This window comes from Delphinus delphis, chromosome 4 (assembly GCF_949987515.2).
Source record: "Delphinus delphis chromosome 4, mDelDel1.2, whole genome shotgun sequence".
Classification (NCBI taxonomy): domain Eukaryota; kingdom Metazoa; phylum Chordata; class Mammalia; order Artiodactyla; family Delphinidae; genus Delphinus; species Delphinus delphis.
In genome coordinates this window covers 85614167-85626535 of record NC_082686.1, presented here as the reverse complement: position 1 = coordinate 85626535, position 12369 = coordinate 85614167, and positions in this window count along the sequence as shown.

The following is a 12369-nucleotide window of genomic DNA, read 5'->3' as shown; positions in this document are numbered from 1 at the left end:
GCCATTTCTGACTTTGAAGGTAAGGAAGAGGCTACGAGCCAAGGAATGTGGGCAGCATCTAGAATCTGGGAAAGGGAAGCACACACATTCTTCCCTGAACCTCAAGAAAGGAATATAACCTTGCCATACCTTGATTTTAGCCCACTGAGCCCTCTAGAATTAGAATATAATAAATTTGTTATGTTTAAAGCCGCTCGGTTTGTGGTAATTTGTTATATCAGCAGTAGGAAACTAATATAGTTTTTTGGGGTTTTTTGTCTGTTTTGTTTTTTTGGCTTCTCGGAGCCTCAGATTCCTCATCTGTAAAGTAGTAACATTTTCTTATTATTTTTATAAGAATTAATGTATGTGAAATTGCTTTAACATATTCAAAACTTTAAATAAGATGTTTTGTAAAATAAGTAAAACTATTTCTAAATTTTACAGTAACTAAGAGACTCTGCCAATGTAAGACTTAATCATTTAAAAAGTCTTCCCCAATTCCTATCAATTAAGAACTAGTGACTGGAGAACATGGACTATGTCCAGCTTCATTAGACAGCACCTGTCAAAACGTATCCAGGCAGCCAGAGAAAGGGATTGAGTAAATGACCTGGACAGTATGAAAAGCCAAGAACATAACTCATGTCAACAGGGCAGCAGAGATTCAACGGACAGGAAATTATCTCAGCAGGGCTGAGGAAAACAAAAAATACTGGGACTCATTAAAAGCCCAAACTAAATTATTTACAGCAAAAAATAGCTCAAATGACCCTTAAACACTATTTTCTGAAAAGATGGGTAGACAACTCTTTTTGCTCAGAGGTATTCAGCACTGAACTATTTTAATTAGAAAAAAATTGAAAACCATCTTAAATGCCCAACAATTAGGGAATGATTAAGTAAAATATGGTCTAACAATAGGATTAGATACTGTAATTAAAAGTACTTATGAAAATCTTTTAATAACCTTTGGGGGAAAACAGATACATATATGGGATATAATAACAGCTATGTAAAAACCCTTTTAAAAAACTAGGAGGAAATGTACAAATTAAAATGTTATCTGTGGTTGTCTCTGAATGATGGAGTAATGGTGATGTTTTCCTTTTTTCAATTTTTCCTTTTCCAATTTTATAAAATACACATGCATTACTTTCTATGATTCTCCAAGACAGCACGAACTTTAGAAAATAATACTGTAGACTTAAGAGGATCTTCTAACTGGGCAAATTTATTCACTGTTGCTATTTCCCAATTAGTGACTATCTCATCTCACTTTTATTTTAATCCAGTAACATTTATTGAATACTTACTTTGTTCCAGTCGCTTTGCTACGCAATGTGAAAAATATAACAGTGAATAAAATATAGCATTATATTTAATATAATATTGTATTAATATAGTACTTAATTTAATATAATATTGACCTCTGGGAATTTATAAGCTAGGGGCAGAAAATGAAAATAAACATTACAGTCCATGTTTGAGGTGTAAAGACAAGACTAGGGAAGAATAGAGGAAAGTGAGATTAAGTGACTCATGGAAGCGGTAGAGTCTCAGCAGGGCCTTTCTAGATGACTAGGACATGAACAAAGAGATTGGGGAGGACAGGAGCATGTGTGGGTAGAGATGCCATTGGCACTGGCATAGAAGGAGGAGAGGACGAGGGTATGTTTAGAGAACATTGAACATTCCCAGTTAGAGTTTGGGGAGAATTATTAGAGGCAGGGATGGAGGGAGAATAAAGAGTTGGAAAAGAAGCTGAAGGTCTGGTTGTGAAGGACGCTGAAGGCTCAGCAGGTGAATCTGGATATCAGCTTTGTGCACATTAGCTTCTTGACATTTACCCACCAAGACAGAAAAGCTAAGAAGAAAGGAGACATAGTCACCTGAATGGTTGACAGCAAGGTGATTGACTACATGTTTACTCTTCATTCAAATGTTTTATGATGTTGAAGACACACCCATAGGACAGGTGGATTCTATTAATTGTATCTACTGGGGCAGGATTTTATCTTATTTTTAAAAAATTTTATTGAAATATAGTTGATTTACAATGTTGTATTAGTTTCAGGTGTACAGCAAAGTGGTTCATATATATACATATATCTGGGGCAGAATCCAACTGGCCTGCTCCTTGTCCCATCACACCCCTGGGATGAATCTTAAAGCAATACCACAACTAGGATTCGAATTCAGAGCCTTGAGACTGGCTTCTTCCATATTCAGTAAGTCTTCCCTCGCCCAACTTCTTTATTTGGATTTGTATACATACTATCTCCTCCCCTAAACTATAGCTCTTCAGTGGATAAGAGCAGTGTATTCTTATGTTTGTTCTTTTCCTTTCTCCTAGATTTAGACATGGAAGAATAACCATAAAGTTTTTTAAATCAATGGACTGGTATCCTATCCATTTGTGTCGATTCATGTACAGCAGCACCTGCTCCGCATTTAGATTTAAAAGATTTCTTTGGATTCAGAAACCATTGCCTGAGATATTTAGAAGGATCATGGAGACATCCTGAGTCCTCCAGTGTTATCTTACCATTTTCCCCATTTCTGCTACATTTTCAGATGGAACATATTAGTTTTGCATGGCTCATGATTTAATTCTCCTTCCTTTTAAACTACTCATATAAGTGTCTGGACTGAGAAAAATAATCTTTTTTCCTTTTAGGAGATTTCTTTCCCACATGGTATTTTAAAATCTGTTCTGCCCCCATCAGTTATCTGATCTCTTTGCAGTTCATGCTCCATTCTCTTAGACTCTTTTTAATGGCATGTTTTCCAAGCCTTTTGTCATTATTACTAGCCTTTGGATTCTTTCCAAATTAGCAATCTTATTTTTTTTAACATAGAGCTGAAAATTGCATGCAGTTTTCCAGACAGAGCTTGAGGAGTATGGTGAATAATGGAATAATTACTTCCCATGTGAGCTTCGTTGACACCCAAATGGATTCTTAGGCATTCTCTTTTCCTTTTTTTATCCCAAAGGATGATGTTCACTAAGAAATGATCAGATCTTTTATTAAGGAAAATTTAATGAGGAAAAGTTTTGCTAAGTAACAAATTAGGTAATGCCAAAATACTGATAATTATCTAAAAGGTGGACATTTCTGTTGGGAAGTATTACTTCTGGTGGAAATTTTAAGCTCCAACAAGGGAGTATATTTTGTTCAGTAGTAGTGAGAAGAGTAGAGGCACTCTCAAGGAGTGGTTTGAGGTGGGAGAATACCTCATTTATACCACATTTAATCATGCAGCATAGGAACTTCCATGAAAAATGGTCAAAAACATAAGCGGAAGTGAAACTGACATCAGTTAGCATTGCATATTCCTACATATATTTATATATGTTTATTAAACACTCTGTGTAGGGCACTGATCTATAAGCTATGGCTATAAATGTGAGCAAAACTGTTTCTGGCTCTAAACCAGATTATTTCACTTCTCAGAAATCTCTAATAACTTCTTCTCTCATACAGGATAAAATCCACATTCCTGACTCTGGCTTACAAGACACCTTGTAATCTGGGCCCTGCTCCCTCTTTGACTACATCACCTGCCCTCTCCTTTTCAACTCTGCTGTTGCACAGGGCCTCAGGGCCTCTGACAGAATAGCTGGGGCCCAGGGCGGGGCTCTGAGAATCACTATCTGTTAACTCTTATTCTATGCCAGGCACTATGCTAAATGCTTTGCAGACATTGTTGTATTCAAGCTTTACATCAAGGAAGAAAGATGCTGATTACTGCTCCTATTATTTTTACTAGTAGTATGTTAAACTTTAGTAATATTAGACCATTATTACTGTCTTATTAAGGAAGAGAAGAAGTTAGATAAGTAGCTCATAGTCACTCAACTAGTAGTTGGTTGAACCAGACCACTATGCTCTAAAGACCTCCTTCTCCTTGGATGTTCTGCTGAAAGATTCAACAGAGTTGAATTATGTAGATAATAGGCAAAAAAAAAAAACCCAACCCTCTTTTCTTCAAGAAACTTCCAATTTAGTACAATTATTGTATGGACAGCAATCATTCAGATGACTTCCTGAGTCTAAAGAATTAACTGTTCTACAATTGATCTCCAGTTCAAGTTGATTATTTAGACCTAAGTATTTAATGCTCCTCCTTTCCAAATTCCTATTGAAATAAACAAAGAAGTGTAAATTAGGAGGAAAAAAACCGTTTCAGACCTAGAAAGGTGGAAAAGATTGACCAACAGACCAGAAACTTGGAGTTTATGTTATATCCTGCAAATAGAATTACATAACCTCCTGCTGTTAGAGTGCCCCAGGGCTTTGGCTTAGGTACCTTCTCTCTTCAGTTATACATAATGAACCCTGTCTCTATTGCTACTTTGAATTTTCTCCAGAACTCTAAACTTACATACCCAACTGACTATTGGACCTCATCCATGGGTACTCAATAATGTCAAATTTGAAGTAGGCAAAACAGAACTCATAATTCTTCCACTGTCTATCAAACCTGTCCCTCCCAGAGGCATTTCCATTTCAGTAAACACACACCACTATCTACCCAATTGCTAAAAATAAAAACCTAATTATTATATTTGATTCTCCTCTTGTTCTCACCACTCACCCACCCTAAATTCAAACCATCAGCAGGTCCTGTGATCTCAATATCCAAAACATGCCCTGAATCTGGTGACTTCTCTCCATCTCCATCACCTGTCCTACTGATGCTCTTGTTTCTCCTCGAATAGATTCCCGCACAGCAGAAGAGCCACCTTTTACAATAGAAAATTGGATTATGTTACTTCTTCCCCACAGCAAAACCAAAAACAGATACAGAAACAAACCCCACAATTTAAAACCCACCAACAGCTTGGCATTACACTTAAAATATAATCCATACTCCTTGTGGTTTATGAAGTCCTACTTTATCTGGTAACTGCCACCTTTTATCACTTTCTCACTCTTTTAATATGTACCAGCTTCTTTCAGTTTTTAAAACTCACCAACTCTTTCCCACTTCAGGGTCTTTGCACTAGGGCTTTTCTCTCCCCAATCTCAGGAGAATAATTACTGATCTTTACACTACTGACTCTTTCGCATCAAATCGAGCTCAGCCTTTTAGAGAGACCTTGCCTAACCTCCCAGTTTGAAGTATGGAACAACCCTTCTTTAATTCTCTATGTCGCAGTTACCACTGGCTGAACTGTTTCCTGTATATTTGTTTGTCTATTGTTTCTTTTCACCTTCTAAGAAAAGTCCCCAGGAAACAAGGACCCTGTCTGTTTTGTTTAGTGCAGAATTTGCTCTACCTATGTGATACATAGTAGGTGCTCAATTAATATTTTAGTGAATAAATGATTTGTTATTAATATGGTTTTGAAATGTAACACAAATATCAAAAATTAATAATTATTATAATCTAAATTTAAAGATCATTTCACCCAAATCTGAGCAATATGTTAAAGCTATGTAAAGGAGTCATCATAAAAAATACAAAATAAGATGATAGAAGCTAGACCAAATGCTACCAGTTATTACAACAAGTCTGGGTTAAACTCCACCATTAAACAACAAATATTTTCAGATTGGGTCTCAAAATATAATCAAACTACTTGATGTTTAAGAGACATACGTAATGTAGAAAGATATAGAAAACATATAAATGAAAAGAAGGGCAAAGAAAAATCTGGAAAATGGAAAAACAGGGATAGTAATATCAGACAAAATATCAACGAAAAAGACATGTATTTTACATTGATAAAATGCACAGTCCACAGAGAAACTGTAGCAGTGGTACCTTTGTGCACTCACTAACATAATATTAAAATACATAAATCAGTAAACTTAGAAGTTCCACATTTAAAAAATCACAATCATAGTAGAAGGCTTCAGTATACCTTTTTGAGACTTTGATTGATAAGTTTCAAAATAAAATACAGTAAGTCCCCTACATATGAACCTTCAAGTTGTGAACTTTCAAAGATGTGAATGTGCGTTTGCATGTCCAATCACGTAAGTTAGCTCACGTGTCTGGCATACATTGTCACGTGTGCATCCTCTACATGTGGTTGTGCTTTTGTGTACTTTACTGTACAGTAGTACAGTATCTTTATAGATAGAACTGAATCCAGCAAGGAACCAGAACCTGTGCCATCAACGTCAGGCATGAGTGAAATTGCAGCTTGCCTTTCTTCTCCTATTGCTGATGGTCCTTCAGCTCTACCATCTCCCACCTCCTCTCCCTCCTCCAGTCAGTAACTCTTCCTGCCTGTTCACTAGATGCCAGCCCTTGTATGCCAGTTGTTGTACTATAGTACTGTACTTTCCAAGGTACTGTACTGTAAGATTAAAAATGTTTTCTTTATTTTTTCTGTTTGTTTTTTTTATGTATTATTTGTGTGAGAAGTATTATAAATCTATTACAATACAGTACTATATAACCGATTGTGTTAGTTGGGTACCTAGGCTAACTTTGTTGGACTTACGAATAAATTGGACTTGGGAACACACTCTCGGAATGGAACTTGTTCATACATAGGGGACCTTCTGTACAAAGGAGATAAAACTATCACTGATAACCTTGTTTAAATATGTATGGAACTTCATAGTCTACTAACAGAGAATACCTATTTTTCAGACATCAAGAGAAAGTTACAAAAGTTGTTTATATCCTAGGATGCAAAGAAGGCTTAAATAAATGCTGAAATATTATGAATACTTAATGACAATGATGCAATAAATCTAAATAGAAAAAAATGGAGGCAAAATCAAACCACAAGAAAACTAAACAATCTACTTAAAAAAAAATATTTGACAAAGAAAAACTAAAAACTTCCAGGATTAATGAAATTAATATATTTCAAAATTTATGAGATGCAACTACAAACTCATACAGAGGAAAATTCATAAATTTAAGTGCTTTTTATTAAAGAAGGATTAATAAATGAATTAAGCATTTGAATGAAGAATTTTAAAAGCAACCAAAGAAGCATGAAAAAGAACAGGTATTAATGAAGAATAAAACAGAAATCATTGAAGTAGAAAGGTGAAAAATTGGTTGAGTTTATAATCCTGGAGTACATTCTTTGAAAGGGCCAATAAAATAAACAAACAAGTCTATGCTGATTAAGGAAAAATAATTGATAAAACATAAATAGATATATAAATGGGAAAGGGGTGATAATTATAAAATAAAAATTTGGAAATTAAAATTATATAGTCTTCAATTCTGTATTAATAAAAATGAAAATTTTACCCAAAGTGGTCTACATATTCAATGCAATCTCTGTCAAAATTCCAATGACATTTGTCATGGAATAGATAAAACAATCCTACAATTCATACAGAGCCAAAAAGACTGTAAATAGCTCAAGTAATCTTGAGCCAACACAAGCAAAAACAAAACAAAATTGGAGTCATCACATTACCTGATTTCAAAACATACTACAAAGCTATAGTAACCAAAGTAGCATGGCACTGGCATAAAAACAGACATATTGATCAATAGAACAGAATAGAAAGCCCAGAAATAGGGCTTCCCTGGTGACGCAGTGGTTAAGAATCCACCTGCTAATGCAGGGGACACAGATTCGAGCCCTAGTCTAGGAAGATCCCACATGCCATGGAGTAACCAAGCCTGCGAGCCACAACTACTGAGGCCCGTGCACCTAGAGCCCATGCTCTTCCACAAGAGAAGCCACCACAATGAGAAGCCCGTGAAATGCAACATAGAGTAGCCCCCACTCACCACAACTAGAGAAAGCCCGTGTGCAGCAATGAAGACCCAACACAGCCAAAAATAAAATAAATTAAAATATTTTTTTAAAAAAAAGAAAGCCCAGAAATAAGTTCATGCATTTATGGTCAATTGGTCCTTGACAAAATTGCCAAGAATACACAGTGGGGAAAGGACAATCTCTTCAATAAATTGTGTTGGAAAAACTGGTTTTCCACACACAGAAGAATGAAACTGAACCCTTATCTCACTCCACATTTAAAAATCAATTGAAAATTAATTAAAGATTCCAATGTAATACCTGAAACCATAAAACTATTAGGAGAAAACATAGAGAAAAATCTTCTTGACATTGGTCTGTGCAATGCTTTTTTGAATATGACCACAAAAGCACAGGCAACAAAAGCAAAATAGACAAAAAGGATTGCATCAAACTAAAAAGCTTCTGCACAGAAAAGGAAACAATCAAGAGTGAAGAGACAACCTATAGAATGGGAAAATATTTGCAAATCATATATCTGATAAGGGGTTAATATCCAAAATATAAGAAACTCAAACAACTCAATAGCAAGAAAACAAATAACCCCATTTAAAAACATACTTCAGGGACTTGAACAGACATTCCTCAAAAGATGACATACAGATGGCCAAGAGGTACATGTGTGTTCAACATAACAATCATCAGGGAAATGCAAACCAAAACCACAATGAAATATTAGCTCATACCTGTTAGAATGACTATTATCATAAACACAAATGTTAACAAGTGTTGATGAGGTTGTGGGGAAAAGGGAACCCTTGTACACTGTTGGTGGGAATGTAAATTTGTACAGCTATTATGGGAAACAATGTGGAGGCCTCTCAAAAAATTAAAAATAGAACTACCATATGATCCATCAATCCCACTGCTGGGTATATATCCAAAAGAAATGAAATCACTCTCTTGAAGAGATTATCTGCACTCACAGGTTCTTTCCAGCATTATTCACAAATTATCTGCACTCACATGTTCTTTGCAGCATTATTCACATGCCAAGATGTGGAAACAACCTAGTGTCCATCAATGGATAAAGAAGATGTGATACACATGCACACATGTGTGTGGACATGCACACACACACACTGGAATATTGTTCAGCCATGAGAAAGAAGGAAATACTGTCATTTGTGACAACATAAATGAACCTAGAGGATATTATGCTAGGTGAAAGAAGCCATACAGAAAAAGACAAGTACTATGTATGTACATGTGGAATCTTAAAAAAAAAAAAAGAGTCAAACTCATAGAAGCAGAGAGTAGCATGTTAGTTACCAGGGGCTGGGGGTGGGGGAAATGGGAGATGATGGTCAAAGGGTTTAAATTTGCAGTTATGTAGGATGAATAAACAAATAAGTCTAGAAATCGAATATGCAGGCATGATGGCTATATGTGATAATGCTGTATTGAACAGTACTGCTAAGAGTAGATTTTAGGCACACGCAGCACACACAAAAATTGTAACTAGGGGAAGGGATGGTATGTTAATTAGCTTGAGTGGAGTAGTCGTTTCACTGTGTATATGTATATCAAATCATCATGTTGTACACCTTAAATATATATAAGACAATTTTTATTTTAAATATTTAATGAAAAGATAATGTCCAAGGAAAGTATAAATTATTTAAATTGTCTAAAAAAGAGTGAATGTGGTATTTTAATCTATGATTTTTGAACCTATATTCATGAGTAGGCATTTTTAGTAGTAGGATTAGTTCATTAAAATTCTTTGTATTTTATTCTTTATATTTTTTTCTCTTCCCCCAATTCTCAATGACAGTCTGAAAAGGTTTTTTTTTTTTTAAGGTCTTGTTTTATCTATATTTCTTTCATTGTTAGTGAGATAGAACCTTTTAAAATTTGTTTATTAGGAATTTTATATTTTGTGAATTGCCTATTATTCGTTAGACATTTTTCTATCAGGTAGTTCATCTTTTTTCTAAACTACTTTATATATGGCTAGTAATCCTTTGTCTATGTGGGGGGGGTTTTAGTATTTTTTTCTTAATTTAAAATTGCTTTTTAACTGTTTCACTGTACTTTTTCTCAGTCAGAAAGTTTTATATATTAATGTAGTAAAGCATGTCAATATTTTTCTTTATATTTTCCCCAATGGTATTATGGTTAAAACATTTTCCCACACCTTAAGACTATATATAGGAATTATCTATGTTTTAAAGTACCAGCATATTTTTATATTTAATATTTAAATCTTTAATCCACCTAGGAGTTACTTTTGTGTAAGGTGTGAGGTAGGGATCTAACTTTTTTTTTCTCCATTTAAGAGAAAAAATAAATTTTTTTCTTAAATGGAAATAAATGATATTGAGTGATCCTCTTATCTATCAATTAGCAATTATACCTTATTGATATACTAATTTCTTAAATATACTAAAATCTGTTTCTTGAATTTTATTGAGCAAATTCTGACACTAATATCATACTCTTTCAAGTATTATCATTATATAATATATTGTTTTAAAAAAAGAAACCCCTGTAATCATTTTAAAAACTTTTTTCCTGGACATTCTTTATTTTTAAACGAACTTTCAAAAATATCTCCCAGAAACTTAGTTGTATATCATTAACTTTTCAGAATAATTTGAAGATTATCTATTATTTTTTACAGTATTGAGTCTTATCATCCAATAATATAGTACCTCTATTTATTCAAATCTACTGGATGTCTGTCAGTAGAATTTTACAGCAAATACACAAACCATCTGAGCTAATAATGCTACTGTGAACTACTTAACACAGAACATTCTTTGCAAACCAATTTTAAAAAGTAGGTATGATTAGTTACGTAATTATTATTACCTGATGAAAAGAAGTATGTGTATTTTATGCAGAGACAATAATTTATTGGTTCAACTTTAGCACTGATCAACTTAATAGATGCTAGTCATGTGGCTGTCTCTTACATCAACCCTTGGGGGGAGTTGATATAAAAGAATAATTAAGCATATATATTGGGGGGTACAAGCAGGAAGGTGAGATAATCAGGACTTATACAATTTTCTGAAGATAAAATTTAAATCAAGTATAGAATTTAGAATACTTCGAAGAATAAATGAAAATAACATAACTCAGTCTTTTAACAGGGTTTGGGTGAATTTTCAGAAGCTGGTTGTTAGTTCCTCCTTTAACGACGTGTGACAGCAGAGTTGTCACCGTAGGTGCTTTCTCCTGTTGAATCAGGGGAGACCCCTGTGCAAGAATTTCATTCTCCTATGAAGGCTGAAGGTCCTGATCATATTCTCCCTAAATGGAGGTCCTCTGTACATCAGCAGTGGAGCAGAGCAACACAGTAGTTAAATTAGATCCATGTTTTGAAGTCTGAATATTTGGAAGCCCTTCCCTTCACATCATTTCATAGATACTGCCTCTGCTCTTTCTGAGTGCTTACTGTATGCTAGGTACTTTATAATCATAATTTTGTTTAATTTCCACAAAGACCTGTAGGTAATATTGTCAATTCCATATGGTAGACGAGGAACTGCCCCAATTCACACAGCTAATCAGTAGTGGAACTAGGATTTAAATTCATATCTCCATGACAGCCAAGCCTGTGATAGCAACCACCACCATCCCATATCACCTCCTCTCCTAAATGTACCAACACTTTTACAATTCATTAGTGTCAGCAGGATTCACCCTTGTTACAAAGGAGATATTAAAGCAAGAAAGTAGGTTTGTGTACTCAGTTCTAATATATGAACTTTTTCATTTTACAGTTACATAAGAAGCATTTGGCTTATTTTAAATTTTTTACAGGTGTTACAGTTTTGGCTAGAGTGATGCATCTCAAACTTTAATGTGCATATACTCAAGGATGCTGTTAAAATGCAGATTCTATTTCAGCAGGTTTGGGGTGGGGCCAAGAGCTTGCATTTCTAACAACTTCCCAAATTATGCTGATGCTGTGGTTCCACAGAACATACTTTGAATAGCAAGTGACTAAAGGATCATCACCAACTTTTAGTTTTCTAAATTTGGGGCAGTTATTAGGTATTAGATGAGAAGGATGAATGAGAGTAGCCTCCAGGATGACATACTGCTTTCCGACAGAAGAAATTGGATGTATAGACAAATTCTAAAGGCCTTTATCATGTATTTGCCTAGAGGATCTTGGCCAAAATTAGCTCACAGTTTGAAGGAGAACAAGAACAAATATTTACCGAGTGATCAGGGCCAAGCCCTGTGCTGGATACTTATGTTATCTCTATAATCCTTACCAGATCGTTGTGAGGAGGATGGCTACCCACCCTGGTTCCCTACACGTGATAGAAATGGTACAATGTGGAGGGCGATAGAGGGCAAGTTTAGAGAGGAGGGGAGACAGCTTGTGAGCAACACCATGTTCCTTGCATTGCACCAGGTGTTTGCATTTATGTCACCTCATTTCAACCTCATGAATATCATATGAAATATGTATTCTTACTTCTGGTTTTTCTAAATGAGGAAACTGAAGATCAGAGATGTTAAATTAACTTGTCTAAGGTTATTAAGCTCTTAGGTGGCAAGTGTACGGTAAAAATCTAGAACTGCCTGACTCTCCAGTTCCCGTTTTCTGCCACACCCTAATGTATTATCAACCCCGTCCTCCACTTTGTGGAGGTGTGGACGATAATATTATT